Source organism: Salvelinus fontinalis, chromosome 27 (assembly GCF_029448725.1).
Source record: "Salvelinus fontinalis isolate EN_2023a chromosome 27, ASM2944872v1, whole genome shotgun sequence".
Taxonomy (NCBI): domain Eukaryota; kingdom Metazoa; phylum Chordata; class Actinopteri; order Salmoniformes; family Salmonidae; genus Salvelinus; species Salvelinus fontinalis.
The window spans coordinates 15,151,533-15,176,554 of record NC_074691.1 but is presented as its reverse complement, the minus strand read 5'-3'; the positions used below and the strand labels follow the sequence as shown (position 1 = coordinate 15,176,554).

The following is a 25,022-nucleotide window of genomic DNA, read 5'->3' as shown; positions in this document are numbered from 1 at the left end:
ATGTTTAGTGTACATACTGCATCTTATTCAATAAAGTAATAGTCAATGAAGCCAGTTTTAAGCGATTCAGTTATCTCCATTATGCCGAGTTTAAGAATATAGTTTATAGTGTCTCTAAAGTCACCCATATTATGGGTCAGTATAACATTAAATGGAACATCAGTTACGTCATACAGCTTCTACAGTAAGCCTACGGTACAGTCAGTAAACGAGGTATCACAAACCTATTGTGGCTTAATCAGGTTCATGAACTTGCTCTTCCTTATTCTACTTTGCCAGGGTTAGAGAGAACAGTGTACTGTACACACTAGAGGTCGACCGATTAGGATTTTTCAACACCGATACCGATTAATCGTCGTATATATCATACACACACACACATTTTTGTAATAATGACAATTGCAACAATACTGAATGAACAATGAACACTTTTATTTTAAGTTAATATAATACATAAATAAAATCAATTTAGTCTCAAATAACATGAGCACATATGTAAAAATGAACCACCAGCTTTCATGGGTCTTCAATATTCCCAGTTAAGAAGTTTTGGGTTGTAGTGCAAGAAGCAGAGCTTGTCTGCATGGTCCCCTGTCAGTCTGCTCCTCCGCGAAACACAGACCTTATTTGAAGTAGATCAAGACATTCTCTATGGAAGACATGAACGGTAAAATAACGAAGGAACCCCTTTCAAGTTCAGCCGCAAGTTATTACAGGAATTATAACGCGTCGACTATTTCTCTCTAAACCATATACCTTTGACTAATCCGGAAACTATCACCTCGAAAACAAAACGTTTATTCCGTTCCGTATTATATCTAACGGGTGGCATCCACGAGTCTAAATATTCCTGTTACATTGCACAACCTTCAATGTTATGTCATAATTACGTAAAATTCTGGCAAATTAGTTCGGAAAGAGCCAGGCGGCCCAAACTGTTGCATATACCCTGACTCTGCGTGCAATGAACGCAAGAGAAATGACACAATTTCACCTGGTTAATATTGCCTGCTAACCTGGATTTCTTTTAGCTAAATATGCAGGTTTAAAAATATATACTTGTGTATTGATTTTAAGAAAGGCATTGATGTTTATGGTTAAGTAAGCAATGACAGTCATTGATTGATTGTTTTTCATAAGATAAGTTTAATGCTAGCTAGCAACTTACCTTAGCTTACTGCATTCGCGTAACAGGCAGGCTCCTCGTGGAGTGCAATGTAATCAGGTGTTAGAGCATTGGACTAGTTAACTGTAAGGTTGCAAGATTGGATCCCCCGAGCTGACAAGGCTAAAAATCTGGGGGCAGAACGACAGAATTTTTAACCTTGTCAGCTCGGGGGATCCAATCTTGCAACCTTACAGTTCCTAGGCCGTCATACGGTTCCTAGGCCGTCATTGAAAATAAGAATGTGTTCTTAACTGACTTGCCTAGTTAAATAAAGATTAAATAAAGGTGTAAAAAAATTATAAAATATTTTTTGGGGGGCCAATCGGCGCCCAAAAATACCGATTTCCGATTGTTATGAAAACTTGAAATCGGCCCTGATTAATCGGTCGACCTCTAGTACACACTGTACTGTATGAATGGTTGGTCAAGAAAGACACAAGTGTATTGCAGTTCTTACAGTACAGCTACATGGTAACTGTTCATTCATATAATATGAATAGGGCTCTGCGTTTTTTTTAATAAGCACTGACCCAGGAAAACCTCTGGGCCCTAATTAGAGGCCAATTCTATTGTAGGCTATAACCAAGACTCAGGTTTTTTTTTCTTGCTTGTGTCACATGGTCAGGAGAAATCAGGTCTCTAAACACAACTACACCCGGATTCCCATCAAGTTCTGTCTAGGTCGAATTAATAGAAGAAGCCATTTTGAATCAAATGTATTAGTCACATGCGCCGAATCAAACAGGTGTCGACCTTACAGTGAAATGCTTACTTACAAGCACTTAATCCACAATGCAGTTTTAAGAAGAATAAGTGTTAAAGTATTTACTCAAACTGAAGTAAAAAAGAAGAAAAAATAAGCAAATAGAAAAATAAAAAATAATTAAAGAGCAAAAGTAAAATAACAGTAGCGAGGCTATAGGGGGTACCGGTACAGACTTCCAGCCTGACACATTGTCTGCAGTCAGTCAGTAGTGTGAGGTAGTGTTCCCTCTGGTCTCCCCAGTCTGTTGGATAGAATTCCTGTGCTGACCGCCACAGCTGTGAGTCCCCACCCCCTCCCCCCAGCTACTTCAACCAGACGCTAAAAGAAACCCTCTTGTCCCACCGACCGACACATTCCTCCAGCTTAGGGTCATAATCACATTAAATGACTAAGTCCACTTGATACAAGGCTCTTACTGGACTGAATAACATTTGTTGTCTAAAAACTGTGAATGGATCAGAACTGTTTCCCCTATGGCATGTTTCTTTAGATGCTGTCTGTCTGTTGATATGAGTAGATCGAGGTATATCAGCAGGCCTTCCTCTCCTTACCTGGCCTGGCCTCTTCCTCAATGTGGCTGTGAAGAGCGGAGAGCAGTGGATGTCTCTCTTGGGGGATGTTGCTGTGTACGGTGTTGTGTCTGTGGAGGTGTGACTGCTGGTTGTTAGTGGTTTAACAACACTTGGCCGTGGCTGAGTGTGACCCTGTTGTCCTGTCGATGTGTGTGTCCTCCTTTCTCCTATCTGCGTATCACTGAGATTCTCTCCTTTCTCCTCCTCTTTTGCTCTTTCTTTCACTCCCTCGTTTGCACTCTCTCTCCCCTCTATCTTTCCCTCTCCCCCTCCCCTCTCCCCCTCTATCTTTCCCTTTCACCCTCCCCCCTCCCCCTCTCTCTTCCCCTCTCCCCCTCCCCTCTCCCCCCCTCTCTCTCTAAACTTGCCAAGTGCTATCATGAAAGCGAGGACCACAATGACTTTTTGTGTTCATCCTGGAAGATTCTTAATCAAGTGCATAATGTGTATGTGTACCTTGCTTTTAAATGATCAAATAAACTGAACTCTCTCTCTGCCTTGGCTGCAGTGACACTGGCCTTCTCTATAATTAATTCAGGCCTGGCAACCAGCTTTGTAAAGTGGGTCACTTTACTCCTGTGCTTAGTTTAGCTTGAATATGAATGGATATTGAGGCTCACTCAGGCATTGTTATTGTCATGCGTACGGGGCCGTCTTCCTCCCAGTGCGGCTGTTAAAGAGACAGACACTGCTGCTAACATATAGACGCTCTGTCTGAAGTGGCTTTTTGAAAAACCCCAGCAGAAAGACTGACAGACAGGGAGATATTCTTGGCTCTGGGTAACATCCCCGTTTCCCCCTTCCAATTAGCTCTTTATTAGGAGTGTGGACAGGGCAAGCAGCCTGCTTTCCAATGACAACATTATTATAGGGGGCCTCAGAGGATGGCCCTGGTCCCTGCAGCAGCAGGCTTGCACAAGACGCTCCAATTCCGTACAGTCACTATCTAATCCCCTGGCCGGGGAGACAGGGACTCTGGTAAGGGCACTACTTTATCTTGAGGAAGCCTTTTACAGCCTATCACACCCTCCGTTATACCGAGATTAGCTGGGAAAGACTCTGTGCAGACACAGCAGTTTCTGTATCAAAGTCCATAATGAATAGGACAGCCAAGGCTAGAGTATCAGCATACTACCCGCATCTAACGCCACTGTGGTGAGTCTGCAGTCAATCTGAAGCCTTGGCTTGATACCTGAATAAGGTATCACGCTGGAAAACTGATGTGGGAAGTCATTTTTTATGTTTTCGTCACCCGCTGACAAATGACATGATACCTTTCAAACTGTTTGGGATGTGTTTATAGATAATTTATTGTTTTGTACAAGTTTTAAGGCATCTGAAATTCCAAGACAAACCCTGTTTTAAGCTGGTGATAATGTCACATCATGATTGCAGTGTTAAAACGGGTGTTGAACTAACCTTTCAGGCGGCTCTATAAGTGTGTCCTCTCAACACCTTGAGTGAAAGGCTTTGGTGTGAGCACACCTTTGTTTATCATAGTTCCTAGGTGCTGTCAGGCAGCCTCTTGAGCAGTGACACTCTGCCGCTGGACTGAATGAACACAATGCTTTGGGAGCCCTCCAGTACCCCCCCCCCCCCCCCCCCCCCCTCTCTTGACTAAGCTCTCCCTTTCAAGGAAGGTAATGCATGAAGGTCTGATCGTCTGATTGTGACCCTCCCATTTCACAATCCTCTGTCTGGGGGAGATTAGCTCCTCTGGGCCATGGTCCTGCCACCTGTAATCATTCCTGGAGGGGGTGCGGCAGTGTTGCGTCACACCGAGACTGAGTGTGTGTGTGTGTGAACGGAGTGCTCTTCATTAATAACTGTGTCCGCTATCAACAGGGTAGCCTACTTCCTGTACTGTGTGTCTTTTGTTTGGCCATACAGACATCCCCTATCAAAACCAGATACCTAGCTCTACCAAGGCCTTCCTCCCATGGCATGTTGACTGTAGGCAGTGGGGGATGTAGACTGCCTTTGTTTGATCAACATCCAGGGTTTCCACAAATAGGGTCAACAGGACAACCAGAGCCAGTTACCCTCTATACCCACCCTATGAAAAACGTGGTGTGTACAAAACAATGGTGGAAAATAGACCTCTTTCCCATGCCTTGGCAGTTTCGGATTACACTTTGTTTCCTGCGGATTTCAGGGAATTTCATCAGAAGGCAGTTGGTTCATCAGAGCGCTGTGTGTGTTGTAGGGTATGGATGAGGAAGTGACTGTCGTACCAGGGGACGACAAAGCTAGGGGCTATTGTTCAGCTCCCTGTAGTGAGAAAACAGCTGTGCCCTTAACCACACCACTGTGTAATGCAGCACACTGCGTTAACATGGGAGGGAAGCAATTAACAAGTTCTCTCTCACACTCCGGCTGGAGGAACAAGATTTATAGGAATAAGGTGGTCTGACTTGTTAATAATATATTGCCAGACATGCAGTATGTATGGTGGAATTTAATTTGCATCATACGGAACAGTCTTGTAGTGGCAGTTGATTTGGAGTACCCTTGTGTTGTGAACACTTCTGTCTGGGTAAAGATGGCTGGCGTCTGACTGGAGAAGCTGACGCCAACAATATGAAAATGTTCACCTTCTCTGGCTGCAAACCACTTATGATTGAGTGTTTATGTGTTGAAGTGCACAGAGTCCCCTGTCTCCTCAACCTCAGTGTCAATCAGCATGTTTCCAGTGGGACCCGATAAAACGGGGGACCGGCTCGTACAGGATATGGGTATGTGCTGCTGTTGTGCTGCCCGTCCCCGAGCCCATCAATTACATAGCCATAAAGCTCTCATTTCAGCCCAGAGAATTCCGCCCCAGCACACCAGAAATCCCACCAGATGCTCCCCGGTGCTCTTAAAAGCCCCAAAGCTTCATAAAAAAAAGAGAGTGAGACAGAGAGAAAAAAAAGTGCGGGCGGGTGTGTATCGGGAGGCGAAACTAGTGGAAACTGGACAGACGGGGCCTTGATAGGTTTAACAGGCTGACTCAGAGGAGCGCAGGGCCAGATCCCACCTCATATAACAGGAGTAGGCTTGGCGGGGACGCCGGCTGCTATTGCTGCTGCTGCTGAGACTCACAGGCAGCCCAGGCTAGCTATCATTGCATGGCTAGGTTGTTTTTCAGGGGGAGAGGCGGGTGACACAGACAGACAGAGGGGGAGTGGGTACGTGGACTCACCCCTAACAGTCTCCACTGAACCTGGTAACCTCACAGCCACCCCCCCCCCCCCCAATGATGATGTGAGAACGGGGCTGCACTCTAGAGAAGAGGGACAACGAGAGATCTAGTGAGGGGAGGGAGGGTGGGAACGGATTCTCATTCCTTTGTTTTGTACATGACAACCATATTGGGTGTTATTGGATCGTCAGCTCACCCCACCCACACCTCTGATGGCGTGACGCTGACTGGGACCTGTGCAAGTGTTAGTGTGAGTGTGTCGACACATGATCCCCCCCCCTCTCCACAGAAAGACACAGTGATTTGGAGACGTGATTTGGTTGAGAAATTGACACTGATTATCTGTTCCCGGATGCGGCGTGTCCGTGGACGTGCATGTCGCTCTCTCTTGCCCAGCAGTGAGCGTTGGGTTCACTGTGTGATTAATGCCCATTAAAAGCCATGCGGTTCCCATTGTGGTTCAGCCCAAATCCTGTCTCCCAACACGCTGATTACAGAGCAGCGGCCCAGTGGCCCAGCTCTCTCTGCTACACCTGCTGAAGCCTGGCTCCCGGACCCTGAGTTCCCTGATTGTTTCCTGGGTCTGGTCTGCTTCTGGAGCCTCTCTGTGGTTTCACACAGTGGTGTTAGTTAGTGTAACTAGTATTGATTCTTTGAACTATTGTTGATGATTTGTTTAGGGGAAACTGTCTGTCTGAAGGCTATGTGATCTGACATTCTGTGAATGTATTAAGGCTGTTGAAAGGAAAGTGATGTTATTCTTTACTTTCAGGAATTCACACACACACACACACACACACACACACACACACACACACACACACACACACACACACACACACACACACACACACACACACACACACACACACACACACACACACACACACACACAGACACACACACACACACACACACACACACACACACACACACAGGGGATATTGTATTGAAACCGCAGTCTTGACAAGTCCTCAGAGTGGAGGAATCCATGTGTAGGTCTGGCCAACCAACCAGCTCCCCCCGAGATCAGACGTTTGTCTGTTGTCCAGCAGCACACAGAGAGATCCTTCTCTCCTTTTGACTTCACCGCAGAACAAACACCAGCGTCAAGCCCACTCAAATGAAAGATGGCTGCCGACGCCATCAGGAAATCCACTTAGGCCGATTTCCCGGCTCTTGTGAAGAGTAACACGACACTCGACCTCAGCTGTCAGGGGAGCGCTCAGGGCCCCCACTTGAAAGAAAGTGTGACGCTGATGTCATGACCGCAGCTATTCTCTGAATTCCACGCTGATGTACTACTCATCCTTCAGTGCTGTGCTTTCCATCAGGCCCGACCTGTCAAGAACAGACTTGGGGATTGGATGGGTGGACAGGAGGAGGGGAGGCGGGATGTGCAGCTGGAGAGGGGGAGAGAAAAACAACAGAAGCCTCTGATGTGTTTTTGTGCTGGAACGTGGAGCCCCTCTCTTTCTGTTCTCCCCTCAACACCTCTAACACAGGAACAGGGTTGAATCCTGCCCCCTTTTTGTCCATTGTGCCATTCTTCAAATGTACTTTTCAGTTTTCTCCCATAAATGTTTAAGTGTCTCCATTAAGTATACGGTAATTGCATTGTCTCTATGTAACGCCCCTGGCTACGAAGACTAATTAAAGCAGAAACAGGAGTTTAGGCATATTTATTAAGACGACTTTGATTAATTATGGAAGACAGACGTGTGACTTTAAATGAGAGATATTAAGAGAGAGATGATCCTCATCCTCCAGCACCCAGACTAGTTTAGACGGCCGAGGGAGGGAGAAAGAGAGCGACAGAGAGAAAGAGGGTACTGAAACAGGACACGCTCACACAGGGGGCTTTGTTCCCACAGCAGCATATTTGTAGGCAGTGTTTTTTTTGTTTTTTTTTGCGGGGCTCTGCTATTCTCTCCAAGTGAAAGGCGACAGGGCAGACATGTGAGGCCGTGACTGATGCCAGAGAAATGTGTCAGAGGGGCACGTGGCGAGGCGTGGGCGGTGGGTGCTTTGTCCCCTGCCTCCCCGCCACTTCAGCCCATTATATGGCCTTAATTGGCCCTTCATTATGGGATCTCAGTCGTGTTAGGGAGGCCGGCTGCCCTGGTTGCCCTGGTGAATAGGACTTCGCTGAAGCAACATGCTGTGGAGGGCTGGCTGTTTCTGGGCTGGAGAGAAGGAGAAGAGAGGAGAGAAAATGGAGAAGGGAGGGGAGAGAAAGAGAGGAGGAGAGTCGAGGGGGGAGTTTGTCGTCTAGGGCAGAGGAGGTGTCAGGCCGATGCAGGTGCACCTGACAGGGCGCTCGTCTGTTTCCATGGTTTCAGACCCGTTGGCAGGGGCAGGGATTAGGGTGAGGAGGGGGAGCAGGGCAGGAGGTGATGACAGGCCCGGTGGCCTGAGGGTACCCCACACTGTGATACATTTAGCTTCTTAATGCCACTTCCAATGATCCCACTAACTCTCCTGTATTACTACACATTACATTTTTATCAGCTGAATAATGTCTAGGGAGCAGGAGGGTCTTTTCATCTCCACCTAGCACCCAGTTCAGATCTCTTCAGTTTAAACAGAGACAATGGTTGTCAGGCACTGTTTTGTGAGGGAATTACTGTAAACATTGGCCTTGGTTGCTATAGATTAACACAATGCCATCCAGTGGGTTTTTTCAGGCTCTGCCTTCTTCAGTTTGTCACATACGTTTTCCCGTCTTATACCTTAGCCAAACAATGCACTTTGTATCTTCTGTTGAGTAGCAGCGGTACTTTAAATAGAACAAGTGTTTAAGAATCAATCGAGGGATTACGTAAGAGGCCTGTTACGTTCAGAGTGCTGTTGTCTTTGTGGTCCATCCATGCCATGTGCCGACGCCATGCTGCTACAGTGCTGCTACACAGACGAGCGTGGCAGGATTTTTTGATGTTTTGGAGAAATGGAAAGAGGGATTAAGATTAGAAAGTACCATAATGTGTGTTGTATTAAATGCTCATGCCTTGTAATCCAATTGAGACTGAGACAATAATAATGAGTGTGGCTGTGACGGCTTTCAGACAGCACCACTGCAGTAGGCAGGAGGGAGGATGAATTAGTGCACGGATAATACTGGGGGTATTTTTGGACTGCGGAACATACAGGATAAACATGGAACTTGTTTTGAGGGATTATCTAAGGAAGGCCAATGGATAGGAAAGTGTGTGTGGAACTGGAAGTTCTCTATTTTTAATAGAAGGACTGCTTTTTTTGTTTCCAATTTCCAGTCAGTGCTCCCTTTTTAGGAAAGAGGACATTTCATATTTCCTCTAACTGTTTTATGACTAATTATCAACAAATGCAGTTCAAATGCTTCAGAGCTTACTGGAGAACTTACTGTTATTTGCCAGTTTGCTGCAGTGATGAGTATTTATTTGAGTCTCTCTACAGTATTTGTCATCTAAATTCCTCTTACGTGCTCCAGAAATGAGAATGGACCTCTCCCAGATTTATCCCAGCATTGAGTAATGGGTGCCATGAACGTGCGCGTCATTCACAAGCCCCGGTAGTGATTTTTTGAGATAAAAAAGAAGACCAGGGATCGCCCACTAGAAGTCAATAATCACAGCGTTTACTCCAGCTTCTCTCAGAGGAACTCCTGCTCTCCGGCTGCCAACAGTCTGCCAACAGGCCCATATTGAAACAAATGGCCCACTTCTCCTCAAAAGAGGATTCATCTATGTTCTGTATAGCTACAACCCGTGGGTTTGGTATGTGGTGGAAATGTGCGGCTAGCTCAGACTTGGCAAGAGACTTGGCTTTTTGAAAATAGCTTTGTATTCTATCCTAACCTTCAGCGTTGAGAGAGACAGAATAGTTCTGCTGATATTTCTGGAGTTATGCTATGGTGTCTTCAAACTTGATGGAAATGTAAAATGATTTGAGGGACCTTATCAAGCATGTTTTTATAGATGTTTTATGGAGGCAGGTATGGCCTTCATTGTGTAGTTCTATAGCAGCAACCTTTGAGTAAGTTCTGTGGGCCAAATGAGATCAAATCAAATTTTATTTGTCACATGCCGAATACAACAAACAGGTGTAGACCTATTTATTTTTTCCTTTATTTAACTAGGGAAGTCTGTTAAGAATAAATTCTTATTTACAATGACGACCTACCAAAAGGCAATAAAAAAGGCAATGTGTAAATATAAATATAGGACAAAACACACATCACAACAAGAGAGACAACACTACATAAAGAGAAACCTAAGACAACAGCATAGCAAGGAAGCAAAACATGAATACAACATGGTAGCTTCACAACATCACAACAACATGGTAGCAACACAAAACATGGTACAAACATTACTGGGCACAGACAACAATGCAGTTAAAGAAATAGAGTGAAGAAAATATTTACTAAATAAAATAAAGTCAAAAATAAAATAAAAAGTAACACAATAAAATAACAATGAGGCTATATACAGGGGGTACCGGTACCGAGTCAATGAGCTGGGATACAGGTTAGTCGAGGTCATTTGTACATGTAGGTAGGGGTAAAGTGATTATGCAAAGATAAATAACAGCGAGTAGCAGCAGTGTAAAAACAAGGGGGGGGGGGGGGCAATGTAAATAGTCTGGTGGCCATTTGATTAATTGCTCAGCTTGGGGGTAGAAGCTGTTAATGAGCCTTTTGGACCTAGACTTGGCGCTCCGGTACCGTTTGCGGTGCGGTAGAAGAGAGAACAGTCTATGACTTGGGTGAAAAAAATGTGGGCCTTCTTCTGACACTGCCTAGTATATAGGTGTAACGGGCTTCCTCCTTCTCCTCATCCGAAGAGGAGTAGCAGGGATTTGACCAACGTGCAGCGGGTTGTGGATACATAATGATTTATCAGACAAAACGGAAAAAAACACGACAAACACTTGAATAATTACAAAAACAAATAAACGAATGTAGACAGACCTGGACACGAACTTACATACAACGTGAAGAACGCATGAACCAGGAAAACAGACTACATAAAACGAACGAACTAACAAAAACCGGAACAGTCCCGTGTGGCGTAACATACAGACACTGACACAGGAGACAATCACCCACCAACAAACAGTGAGAACAGCCTACCTTAATATGACTCTCAATTAGAGGAAAACGCAAAACACCTGCCTCTAATTAAGAGCCATACCAGGCAACCCAAAACCAACATAGAAACAGAAAACATAGACTGCCCACCCAAAACTCACGCCCTGACCAATAAACACAACCAAACAACAGAAAACAGGTCAGGAACGTGACAATAGGCCCTGGATGGCAGGAAGCTTGGCCCCAGTGATGAACTGGGCCATACGCACTACCCTCTGTAGCGCCTTACGGTCGGATGCAGAGAAGTTGCCATACCAGGCGGTGATGCAACCGGTTCCTGTAGTCCACAATCAGCTTCTTTGTCTTGCTCACATTAAGGGAGAGGTTGTTGTCCTGGCATCACACTGCCAGGTCTCTGACCTCCCCCCTATAGGCTGTCTCATCATTGTCGGTTATAAGGCCTACCGCTGTTGTGTCGTCGGCAAACTTAATGATGGTGTTTGGCGACGCAGTCGTGGGGGAACTGGGAGTACAGGAGGGGACTAAGCACGCACCCTTGAGGGACCCCCCTGTTGAGGATCAGCGTGGCAGATGTGTTGTTGCCTACCCTTACCACTTGGGGGGCGGCCCGTCAGGAAATCCAGGATCCAGTTGCAGAGGGAGGTGTTTAGTCCCAGGGTCCTTAGCTTCATTATGAGCTTTGTGGGCACTATGGTGTTGAACGCTGAGCTGTAGTCAATGAACAGCATTCTCACATAGGTGTTCCTTTTGTCTAGGTGGGAAAGGGCAGTGTGGAGTGCGATTGAGATTGCGTCATCTGTGGATCTGTTGGGGCAGTATGTGAATTTGAGTGGGTCTAGGGTTACCGCGATGATGGTGTTGATGTGAGCAATCAGCATTTCAAAACACTTCATGGCTACCAACGTGAGTGCTCCGGGGCAGTAGTCATTTAGGCAGGTTACCATGGCTTTCTTGGGCACAGCGACTATGGTGATCTGTTTGAACCATGTAGGCATTACAGACTCGGTCAGGGAGAGGTTGAAAATGTCAGTGAAGACACCAGTTGGTCATGCCATGACTGCATGTCCTGGTAATCCATCTGGCCCCGGGGCCTTGTGAATGTTGACCAGTTTAAAGGTCTTGCTCACATCGGCGACGGAGAGCGTGATCACACAGTCATCCGGAACAGCTGGTGCTCTCATGGATGCTTCAATGTTGCTTGCCTCGAAGCTAGCATAAAATAAATTTAGCTCATCTGGTAGGCTCGCGTTACTGGATAGCACGCGGTTGGGTTTCGCTTTGTAGTCTGTAATGGTTTGCAAGCCCTGCCACGTCAGAGCGTCAGAGCCGGTATAGTAGGATTCAGTCTTAGTCCTGTATTTACGCTTTGCCTGTTTGATGGTTCTTCTGAGGGCGTGCCGGGATTTCTTGTAAGCGTCCCTCTCCATGACTGCGGCAGCTCTAGCCTTTAGCTCGGTGGGGATGTTGCCTGTAATCCATGGCTTTTGGTTGGTATATGTACGTACAGTCACTGTGGGGAGGACGTCGTCGATACACTTATTGATGAAGCCGGTGACTGTGGTAGTATACTCCTCAATGCCATTGGATGAATCCCGGGACCTATTCCAGTCTGTTCTGTCCTGCCGATGCACAGAGAACTCAGCCAACTGTAATTATCCGTGTCGTCGTCCAGACACTACAGTTTGGGGTGGTACATTAGGCATATCAATCCGATTAGTAGAAGTACTGTCATTTTTGGACCTTGATTTACATTGTGTGAAAGAGAGGATAGTTTGTCTTTTTTTTTGTTTCTGGTGGAATCCTGCATTGTAGTGGAGCATGGCATTCAACATGGCTAGATATAGGCTAGCTAGCCTATGCTCTTTTGTTGCTGAGAGAGTCATACAGCAGATTATGATGCAACCCCATGGAAATATTCTGGATTATCTTGCCCCCTCCCCTGCAACCTTAGGTCAGACAGAGTGGGGTATTATTCTACCTTACTGGAGGGGGGGGGGGGGGGGGGGGCTCTCTACCCTGGAAACGCTTACATAAACCAGCATGCCTGGCGGACCTCTGTCTGTCTGTCTGCCTGTCTGCCTGTCTGCCTGTCTGCCTGTCTGCCTGTCTGCCTGCCTGTCTGCCTGTCTGTCTGTCTGCCTGTCTGTCTGTCTGTCTGTCTTGTCTGTCTGAGAGAGAGAGAGAGATCCTCTCAAAATGCTTGCATAATTTATTATCCCGGCAAAGTGGGAAAGGGGTTCAGAGGTAAATAAAGATGAACAACTCAGTATACAGTTGTATACTATACAAGCCAATCCGTGTCCTGGATAGAAAACAAACAACAGTCAGTTATCTAATGGAGAAACAGAGTGGTTGACTTCAGATTACTGTGACCATACTGTACTGTATTTAATCAGGGAGGAGTCCCTCTTATTGCGAAACCACAGTGATATTCTTTCAGGCAGCAGACCCAGCCAGTGGGCCGAGGGTCGGGGCCTTAGCACGGCCATGGAATTAAATAGGGGGGGGCATAAAGAAGAGAGAGGGGACAAAGAAGAGAGAGAGAAAGAAAGAAAAGGAGAGAGAAAGAGAGTGAGAGTGAGAGAGAGTGCCGCCTCTGCTATATTTCATTGACCTTGGCTCTCTGTGTCTCTATTAATGTAAAATCTGTGATTTGTCAGCACGGCTGAGGAGGTTATGAATGGATCGAGCAGAGTTTCATGCTGGCGTTTTCACGGTGGATGATAAGAAAAACATATCTAATTCTTTCTCACCGTCCGTTAGATTAACAACCAATCTAATTATGACCACTCCTCTTTTACGCAGATAAGATTTGTCTAATTTGTCAGGTCGGAAAGGAGAGCATCAATTCGACCTCTCCTAACAGAGGGAGATATGTAGGGTAGAAAGAGACTGGGCATAGCTAGCTCTATTGAAAAGGCTTTATCAGGCAATGTTCCCATTTTGCCTGTTCCTGTACATGCACCATACTGTACCTTTCAGATCTTATGAATTATGATCTCTATAAAACGTTTTGGCAGGAGCGCCGTTAACTATATGGAGTCAACCCAGAGCACTGAAACATTTTGTTAAATTAAAAAAGCAGATTGATAGAGCAATGCTAATTTTGGCTTGATTGATTGGCCCATTCAAATTCAGTCTGTTGGATTTTTTTATGTCAGGTTTCTATTGTTATGGGAGTTGTCTAAATGGTCTTCTTGTTGTTGTTTCTTTCCAGTGGTCTGTGTCGTCTCCTCACCCCTACCAAGGGGTCATCCTGACCTCGGACCCCCCTCTTGCCCCCCTCCCACAAGCCTGACCCAGTGGTCACCCCCAACCTCCCCACCTTGCCCCAAAGCAGACTGAAGACCCCTAAACAGTGCCAGGCTCAATCACCACTCAAGTCCCCTGAGATCACGCAGGTGAGTGTACACACACACACACACACACACACACACACACACACACACACACACACACACACACACACACACACACACACACACACACACACACACACACACACACACACACACACACACACACACACACACACACACACACACACCACACAAGAGTCAGGAGTGTGTGTGTTTATGGTGGAAATAAGGGGAGTGTTAGGAACAGACACCTTGTCTCAGTGAGCCTCACATCTGGAAAGGGGTGAGTGTCAGCTTCAGCTGCATGCTAGCAGATGGGATATAAAAGACAGGCCTGATGCTATCTGATCTATGGGTTGTGGTTGACTCTTGATAAAGGTGATATAAATACTGCTCATGATTTACTGGCTGTTCAATAGGTAAGTATGAATACTGAAGAATATCATGATTCAGCCTTGTTTTCGATTTATAGCATTGGGTAGTACATTGCAGTACCACCAGGAAGCAGATAGGATTGTGTTTGTTTATTTCTCAAATATTTGTTTATGCACAATTGATTATGGCTGTGTTTGTCGGGTCAGTCCTGAGAAGAACCTGCTGTTACAGGTCTAAAACATCCTCTCTATCTGTGACAGCCACATTCCCAACTGACTGGCCATGTAATGGTCTAAATTATTCTGTCACTTTTCATCATGTTCCATCTGTCATACCTCCTCCAGCTCAAACCTCTCCTCTCCTCCCGACGATGGAAGATCCTCTCTTTGCTCCCATGTCGGCTAACCTGAATCAACTCCAAATGTCTCCGTGGTACAGCTAGCTATTTCTTCAGGGAAGGGAAACCCGTTTGACTACACACAGCGTTTGTCCATTGACTCCCAAACACTTTGGCTGTGGAGCTGGTGACGTTTGTGCTAAACATCCCTGATGTGTACGTTTCCAACAAGTCTGAACTACGGAGTATTAGCACTTTACTGGGGTTTCCATGGTAGGCGGTGTCAGTGGTTTAGACACCGGGCTCCTGTCTGTTTACTCGCCGTACTGTTAACATTGGTGGCAGATGTTTGAGCTTCTCCTCCTCCTCCTCCACCAGTCCTACAAATCACATCCTCCAGACGGTTCCCTTCTTGTTTTGCCTTCCCCTTCTCTTTATAGAAACAGGATTCAAAATATTTGGAAGTTATGAGGTGTACTGTTCCACTGGAGTTCCCCAGCGCCGTAGTACAACACCCTGTTTGATACATTGGTTGTGTCCACATGGTGTGCGGTGTATATTAGGAATAGAATACCCAAACTCTGAGCGCTGGGCGGGATCTGTGTGAGGGAGGGGGGGGGGGGGGGGGGGGGGGGGCATGGAGGGGTAGTGGATGCTGCCTTTTCAACGACATGTGATGACCTTCCAGGCTTAGTTAAACCTGTGTTAATCCCCCATCCAAGATAGCCACAGCTGAGATGTCCGTACGGAAGCAGCCTTCTTTCCTACGGTTAGGTGGTTTCAAAAGTTAGCGTCGCCTATTTTCTGTTGAACTAAAGTTTAGCATACCTCATGAAGTTCTAATGTCGGTGAAAAGACGGGGGGCTCGGTGTTGTAAGTGGGGGAACCAGTGAGAAAGACAATTAATCAGTACCTCTACAGCTGCTTCCTGACATTTCTGCAAAATGTTGTGGAAAATGTAATGATGGTAATTTTTCAAGCTTACCCGGTGGAAAATATGACCGTCTTTCCATAGACAATTAAAACCAACATGAAGCCCTTTTATTTATTTGTTTTTATTCTCCCTCTCTTTCCTTCCATAGGGGGGATTTTATGTGTTTCATCCAGCGCTAAATGGAAACATGTACATTAAACGGCTACAGCTGTGGAGCATGAATAAACTAGGGATAGTTAGTTCTGCTGCTTAGCTGGAGAAATCCCATAACTGCACCTACTACAACATAAAGAGTAAGATCTGGGTCACATGGTTTATCCCACTGTGCACACAGCATGCATGTTTAGCCATTACCACCTCCAGGAAATAATCATAAATCCAACCAGGAAGCATGCTGCTGCCGACTCTCATTTTGTTGCTCTTTCCAGCATTGCAGCAGGCAGCCTGTTGGAGCAGAGGGCTTGTACACAGACACAGGGAAATGGGTTTTTATCTATGCCGTTTTCAATTACTGAGGCCTGGTGTAATTACCCGGCTCTGTCCCACAGTCGGTCGGCCAGAGAGTCCCACAGTACTGCCCTCAACCCTCAACCTAGCCTCCCCAGGACCTTAGGATGGCGGCACTTACACCCTCTCCGCTTTGTCTGTGTCCGTCTGGCCACTTGTTTCATTGGTAACTGTATATCAGGCTGGGGACACTAGCGGGGCCGCCAGAGTGTCAGTTGTATTAAGCATGACCTCATGTTGAAAGGATCTGTTTCTCCCTCTCTAAATGGCTTTCAGCCTGTGGGGCCCGGTCTTTTGGCTCAACACCCCAGGCGCTATGCTCAGACCACTGGAGTCTTCCTGCACCCCATGATGGGCCTCTCACTGAGAGATGAGGAGAGAGAGAGGGACAGAAACTGAGAGACGGAGAAAGAAAGGGAGAGAGAGAAGGAGAGTGTGCGCGTGCATGCGTGCCTGTGTGTGTGTGTGTGTGTGTGTGTGTGTGTGTGTGTGTGTGTGTGTGTGTGTGTGTGTGTGTGTGTGTGTGTGTGTGTGTGTGTGTGTGTCCACTCAGGCTCATGGACTGGCTTGTCTGGGGGAAATGATGTCACCCCCTGTTCCCCATCAACCCTGTCCAAAGTCCACAGACTGTTCTGGGCTAATTCATCTTCAAGATGAGGTGCTGGGCTGGTGGCATGGCCAAACAGGTCACACTGTACACATATTCTTTAGCGTCGTCTGTACTTACAACCAAGCAATACTTTTAAACATATAATCCTGGACTCTGAGTCTCTGGAGAGGGTTGATTATGAGCTGGATCTCCTCTGTACTTGGCTTTTTTATTTTATTTTTAAATTGATTTTATTTAACCTTTATTTAACAGCCTTTACCCAACACCAACAGACAGCACTGCTCGTGTTCTCTGTAACTGGGCCTTTACCCAACACCAACAGATAGCTCTGCTCCTGGTCTCTGTACTGGGCCTTTACCCAACACCAACAGACAGCTCTGCTCCTGGTCTCTGTACTGGGCCTTTACCCAACACCAACAGACAGCTCTGCTCCTGGTCTCTGTACTGGGCCCTTACCCAACACCAACAGACAGCTCTGCTCCTGGTCTCTGTAACTGGGCCTTTACCCAACACCAACAGACAGCTCTGCTCCTGGTCTCTGTACGGGGCCTTTACCCAACACCAACAGACAGCTCTGCTCCTGGTCTCTGTACTGGGCCTTTACCCAACACCAACAGACAGCTCTGCTCCTGGTCTCTGTAATTGGGCCTTTACCCAACACCAACAGACAGATCTGTTCCAGTTCTCCGTATTGGGCCTTTACCCAATACCAACAGACAGCTCTGCTCCTGGTCTCTGTAACTGTGCCTTTACCCAACACCAACAGACAGCTCTGCTCCTGGTCTCTGTACTGGGCCTTTACCCAACACCAACAGACAGCTCTGCTCTTGGTCTCTGTACTGGGCGTTTACCCAACACCAACAGACAGCTCTGCTCCTGGTCTCTGTAACTGGGCCTTTACCCAACACCAACAGACAGCTCTGCTCCTGGTCTCTGTACTGGGCCTTTACCCAACACCAACAGACAGCTCTGCTCCTGGTCTCTGTACTGGGCCCTTACCCAACACCAACAGACAGCTCTGCTCCTGGTCTCTGTAACTGGGCCTTTACCCAACACCAACAGACAGCTCTGCTCCTGGTCTCTGTACGGGGCCTTTACCCAACACCAACAGACAGCTCTGCTCCTGGTCTCTGTACTGGGCCTTTACCCAACACCAACAGACAGCTCTGCTCCTGGTCTCTGTAATTGGGCCTTTACCCAACACCAACAGACAGATCTGTTCCAGTTCTCCGTATTGGGCCTTTACCCAATACCAACAGACAGCTCTGCTCCTGGTCTCTGTAACTGTGCCTTTACCCAACACCAACAGACAGCTCTGCTCCTGGTCTCTGTACTGGGCCTTTACCCAACACCAACAGACAGCTCTGCTCTTGGTCTCTGTACTGGGCGTTTACCCAACACCAACAGACAGCTCTGGTCCTGGTCTCTGTAACTGGGCCTTTACCCAACACCAACAGACAGCTCTGCTCCTGGTCTCTGTACGGGGCCTTTACCCAACACCAACAGACAGCTCTGCTCCTGGTCTCTGTACTGGGCCTTTACCCAACACCAACAGACAGCTCTGCTCCTGGTCTCTGTACTGGGCCTTTACCCAACACCAACAGACAGCTCTGCTCCTGGTCTCTGTAATTGGGCCTTTACCCAACACCAACAGACAGATCTGTTCCAGTTCTCCGTATTGGGCCTTTACCCAATACCAACAGACAGCTCTGCTCCTGGTCTCTGTAACTGTGCCTTTACCCAACACCAACAGACAGCTCTGCTCCTGGTCTCTGTACTGGGCCTTTACCCAACACCAACAGACAGCTCTGCTCTTGGTCTCTGTACTGGGCGTTTACCCAACACCAACAGACAGCTCTGCTCCTGGTTTCTGTACGGGGCCTTTACCCAACACCAACAGACAGCTCTGCTCCTGGTGTCTGTACTGGGCCTTTACCCAACACCAACAGACAGCTCTGCTCCTGGTCTCTGTACTGGGCCTTTACCCAACACCAACAGACAGCTCTGCTCTTGGTCTCTGTACTGGGCGTTTACCCAACACCAACAGACAGCTCTGCTCCTGGTCTCTGTACTGGGCCTTTACCCAACACCAACAGACAGCTCTGCTCCTGGTCTCTGTACTGGGCCTTTACCCAACACCAACAGACAGCTCTGCTCCTGGTCTCTGTACTGGGCCTTTACCCAACACCAACAGACAGCTCTGCTCCTGGTCTCTGTACTGGGCCTTTACCCAACACCAACAGACAGCTCTGCTCCTGGTCTCCGTACTGGGCCTTTACCCAACACCAACAGACAGCTCTGCTCCTGGTCTCTGTAACTGGGCCTTTACCCAACACCAACAGACAGCTCTGCTCCTGGTCTCTGTACTGGGCCTTTACCCAACACCAACAGACAGCTCTGCTCCTGGTCTCTGTACTGGGCCTTTACCCAACACCAACAGACAGCTCTGCTCCTGGTCTCTGTACTGGGCCTTTACCCAACACCAACAGACAGCTCTGCTCCTGGTCTCTGTACTGGGCCTTTACCCAACACCAACAGACAGCTCTGCTCCTGGTCTCTGTAACTGACTAATGTGGAGCCTGAATAACTAACTAATGACTAATGCGGAGCCGAAGATTTTCACTGTAGCCTGCAATCACACCTGAAACCCCTGAACATGTGACTATTAAACACTCTGAATCTCTGAATGTGATTGTCTTCTTGGAGAGAGCCAGGGAGAAACTAGATCAGAAACTGATTAAGAGGATCTGGATGGACGCATCGATCAAAAGCTCATAAACAAATGAGTGAACAGCCAAACAGTGTCTCTGGGGCAACTGTCTGTGAGGCGATGTATGTGTTGTTGGCCTGAGTGCCTGACTGTATACCTCCGCACAGCCGAGAGAGATTCTGTTTATTACCGGCGCTCGTAGGTTACGCCTCCCATAATGGCCCAGCATTCTTGGAAGAGCAGATAACATTCATCACAATCAGCAGGAACATCATCAGGCATGGGGCTGATACCCATGGCACGACCCAGTCAAGATTTGGCATACAGCGATTTGTTAAGAGACAACCCAAAGCCCAGATTAGTCAATTTTTGTAACATCAATATGTTTATAATTTGATGGATGATGTTTCCCCATTCAATGCCAAATGTTTTTGCCCTATCTCATGACAACAAATGCAAATAAAAGCAAGAAATTCCACCTGCCTATCAGCGGGAAACGTGTAACTACTGCCATTATTGCTTGTGCTATTGCATGGCTGTGCACAGTGAACACCTCAGCTTAGGGTGTGGTTTGCTATGCCTAGTGAACACCCGTCTTCCCACTTGAGCTCCCACACAGACGGCGAGAAGAGGTGGCCGAGCGGAGCGACCGACCAACCGCCTAGCTGGGTTGTGCAACCAGCTCCTTTCATAACGCCAATTCATCAGCATGGTAACCCTGCTGCATGGCATTCAGGCTTGTTCTTCCCACACAGGAACTGTCACCCACACTCCTCACCTCACCCTGTCTCAATGAGGCTGTAGCCGAGGCTTCTCACCCACGCAGAGCCTAACTCTCTCTTTTCACTACTCACTACACACATATCCACCATGTTAAAAATACCACCTCCCATCTTATGCCTAGCTGTACCTCGTACTTTCTGCTTGAAATGTAGACCTGAGTATGACTGGTTGTATGACTGGATGTATGACTGGATGTATGACTGGATGTATGACTGGATGTATGACTGGATGTATGACTGGATGTATGACTGGATGTATGACTGGTTGTATGACTGGATGTATGACTGGATGTATGACTGGATGTATGACTGGATGTATGACTGGTTGTATGACTGGATGTGTGACTGGATGTATGACAGGTTGTATGACTGGATGTATGACTGGATGTATGACAGGTTGTATGACTGGATGTATGACTGGATGTATGACTGGATGTATGACTGGATGTATGACTGGATGTATGACTGGTTGTATGACTGGATGTATGACAGGTTGTATGACTGGATGTATGACTGGATGTATGACTGGATGTATGACTGGATGTATGACTGGTTGTATGACTGGATGTATGACAGGTTGTATGACTGGATGTATGACAGGATGTATGACTGGATGTATGACAGGATGTATGACAGGATGTATGACTGGATGTATGACTGGATGTATGACAGGATGTATGACAGGTTGTATGACAGGATGTATGACTGGATGTATGACTGGATGTATGACTGGATGTATGACTGGATGTATGACTGGATGTATGACAGGATGTATGACTGGTTGTATGACTGGTTGTATGACTGGATGTATGACTGGATGTATGACTGGATGTATGACTGGATGTATGACAGGTTGTATGACAGGATGTATGACTGGATGTATGACTGGATGTATGACAGGATGTATGACTGGATGTATGACTGGATGTATGACTGGATGTATGACTGGATGTATGACTGGATGTATGACTGGTTGTATGACTGGATGTATGACTGGATGTATGACTGGATGTATGACTGGATGTATGACAGGTTGTATGACTGGATGTATGACTGGATGTATGACTGGATGTATGACTGGTTGTATGACTGGATGTATGACTGGATGTATGACTGGATGTATGACTGGTTGTATGACAGGATGTATGACTGGATGTATGACTGGATGTATGACAGGATGTATGACTGGTTGTATGACAGGATGTATGACAGGTTGTATGACAGGATGTATGACTGGTTGTATGACTGGATGTATGACTGGATGTATGACTGGATGTATGACTGGTTGTATGACAGGATGTATGACTGGATGTATGACTGGATGTATGACAGGATGTATGACTGGTTGTATGACAGGATGTATGACTGGATGTATGACAGGTTGTATGACTGGTTGTATGACAGGATGTATGACTGGATGTATGACTGGATGTATGACAGGATGTATGACTGGATGTATGACAGGATGTATGACTGGTTGTATGACTGGATGTATGACTGGATGTATGACTGGTTGTATGACTGGATGTATGACAGGTTGTATGACAGGATGTATGACTGGATGTATGACAGGTTGTATGACTGGATGTATGACTGGATGTATGACTAGATGTATGACTGGATGTATGACTAGATGTATGACAGGTTGTATGACAGGTTGTATGACTGGATGTATGACAGGTTGTATGACTGGATGTATGACTGGATGTATGACTGGATGTATGACTGGTTGTATGACAGGATGTATGACTGGATGTATGACTGGATGTATGACAGGATGTATGACTGGTTGTATGACAGGATGTATGACTGGATGTATGACAGGTTGTATGACTGGTTGTATGACAGGATGTATGACTGGATGTATGACAGGTTGTATGACTGGATGTATGACTGGATGTATGACTGGTTGTATGACTGGATGTATGACTGGATGTATGACAGGTTGTATGACAGGTTGTATGACAGGTTGTATGACAGGATGTATGACAGGATGTATGACTGGATGTATGACTGGTTGTATGACTGGATGTATGACTGGATGTATGACTGGATGTATGACTGGATGTATGACTGGATGTATGACAGGTTGTATGACTGGATGTATGACTGGATGTATGACAGGTTGTATGACTCGATGTATGACAGGTTGTATGACTGGATGTATGACGATGTATGACTGGATGTATGACAGGATGTATGACAGGTTGTATGACTGGATGTATGACTGGATGTATGACAGGATGTATGACAGGATGTATGACAGGATGTATGACTGGATGTATGACAGGTTGTATGACTGGATGTATGACTGGATGTATGACAGGATGTATGACAGGATGTATGACAGGATGTATGACTGGATGTATGACAGGTTGTATGACAGGATGTATGACTGGATGTATGACAGGTTGTATGACAGGATGTATGACTGGATGTATGACAGGATGTATGACAGGATGTATGACAGGATGTATGACTGGATGTATGACTGGATGTATGACAGGATGTATGACAGGATGTATGACTGGATGTATGACAGGATGTATGACAGGATGTATGACTGGATGTATGACTGGATGTATGACTGGTTGTATGACTGGATGTATGACAGGTTGTATGACTGGATGTATGACAGGCTGTATGACAGGTTGTATGACTGGATGTATGACAGGTTGTATGACTGGATGTATGACTGGTTGTATGACTGGTTGTATGACAGGCTGTATGACTGGATGTATGACTGGATGTATGAATGGATGTATGACTGGATGTATGACTGGATGTATGACTGGATGTATGACAGGCTGTATGTATGAAAGGATGTATGACAGGATGTATGACTGGATGTATGACAGGTTGTATGACTGGATGTATGACAGGTTGTATGACTGGATGTATGACTGGATGTATGACTGGATGTATGACTGGATGTATGACTGGATGTATGACTGGATGTATGACTGGATGTATGACAGGTTGTATGACTGGATGTATGACTGGATGTATGACTGGTTGTATGACTGGATGTATGACTGGATGTATGACAGGATGTATGACTGGATGTATGACAGGATGTATGACTGGATGTATGACTGGATGTATGACAGGATGTATGACTGGGTATATGACTGGATGTATGACTGGATGTATGACAGGATGTATGACTGGATGTATGACAGGATGTATGACTGGATGTATGACTGGATGTATGACTGGATGTATGACAGGATGTATGACTGGATGTATGACTGGATGTATGACTGGATGTATGACTGGATGTATGACAGGATGTATGACAGGTTGTATGACTGGATGTATGACTGGATGTATGACTGGATGTATGACTGGATGTATGACTGGATGTATGACTGGATGTATGACAGGATGTATGACTGGATGTATGACTGGATGTATGACTGGATGTATGACAGGATGTATGACAGGATGTATGACTGGATGTATGACTGGATGTATGACAGGATGTATGACAGGTTTTATGACTGGATGTGTGACTGTCAAGATATGATTCTTGTCTGAATCATGTGCCTTGTAGTTTTACCAGTACTGGTCTTTACTTTTCTCATGTGTTGCTGGAGTTTGTCTCAAAACTAAATATCCATCCCATCATGCCATACGCATTGCACATACACTCACCATTCTATAAATGTGTATAATGCCTATACATTGTAGTTGTAATTTTAGTATTGCTCTGTGAGGCCACTGGCTCTGCTGACCACCTTGACCTGGTTTGAGCAATGGATGGTCTCTCTCTCTCTCCCCCTCTCTCAACCTGTTGCGTGTTGTCTCTCCACAGTCTCCAGACTGCAGTATCTCCCGGCTGCAGTCTCTCCCAGCTCCAGGGTGTGCTTCATCTTTGGGCTCCTAATGAGGAGTCAATATGACACTCCCGGGGGCTGACTTGCGAACAGACTGGGTGATACATCCACAGAACCTGCTTACAGGGGATAAAATCACACCACAAACCTGCTGGCTGTGCAAATGGTGAATCTCTCAGGCTGTCAAGACGCAAACTATTGGTGGTATAAGTCTGAAGATGAAAATAGTTATTTCTGGGATTTCAATAAGATTCAGGAATATTTTCTGTTTCATATATGTTTTTTGTGGGGGTGTTTATTTATTGCATATTATTTTGTTTTTATTCCATTCTATTCATATTTTACAATATGTAATTTGTTTTATACACAATACAGACTGGAAAAGACAAACAAGCTACTTTTGTTGCCCATGTTATCTTGAGAGGCACAGATGAACCTTCAACGGAATAGAGTAGAGAATTGTGTCAAGACCGCAGAATTAATACATTTCATTCAGTCCTTTCAATAGTCCCAAAAATATGTTGTGTGCAGTCCATTTGAGAACAGAGGGATTCTTAAACATTGCATTGTGAATAACTCCCTGACACAGTTCAGGTGAAAGGCGCGTTGATCCAGACGCCCCTAAAACACACAATACTTTATTGTAGGACCCTTGCTTCAATCAGAGCCCATTCAGATTTTCCTCTAGCTAGCCAGTTGATAAAGCCAGTTGGAGCTTTTAAAGTTGCCTCCATCCCCAATGAGCTGGAATAGCTGGAACAAAGACCCCAGCAAAACGACCCAGCTC

At 46.2% G+C, this 25,022-nt stretch overlaps 1 protein-coding gene across 5 annotated transcripts in view; it reads left to right on the top strand.

Moving 5' to 3' along the window:
• The window catches only part of LOC129825124 (transcription factor HIVEP2-like), a 98,747-nt gene that overhangs the window by 52,821 nt on the left and 20,904 nt on the right, over positions 1-25,022 (top strand). For all 5 annotated transcript variants that reach the window (XM_055884938.1, XM_055884934.1, XM_055884935.1 and 2 more), the window contains one exon: positions 14,000-14,183. The gene's annotated coding sequence lies outside the window, so the exon portion shown is untranslated. The remainder of the gene's footprint in view (positions 1-13,999; positions 14,184-25,022) is intronic.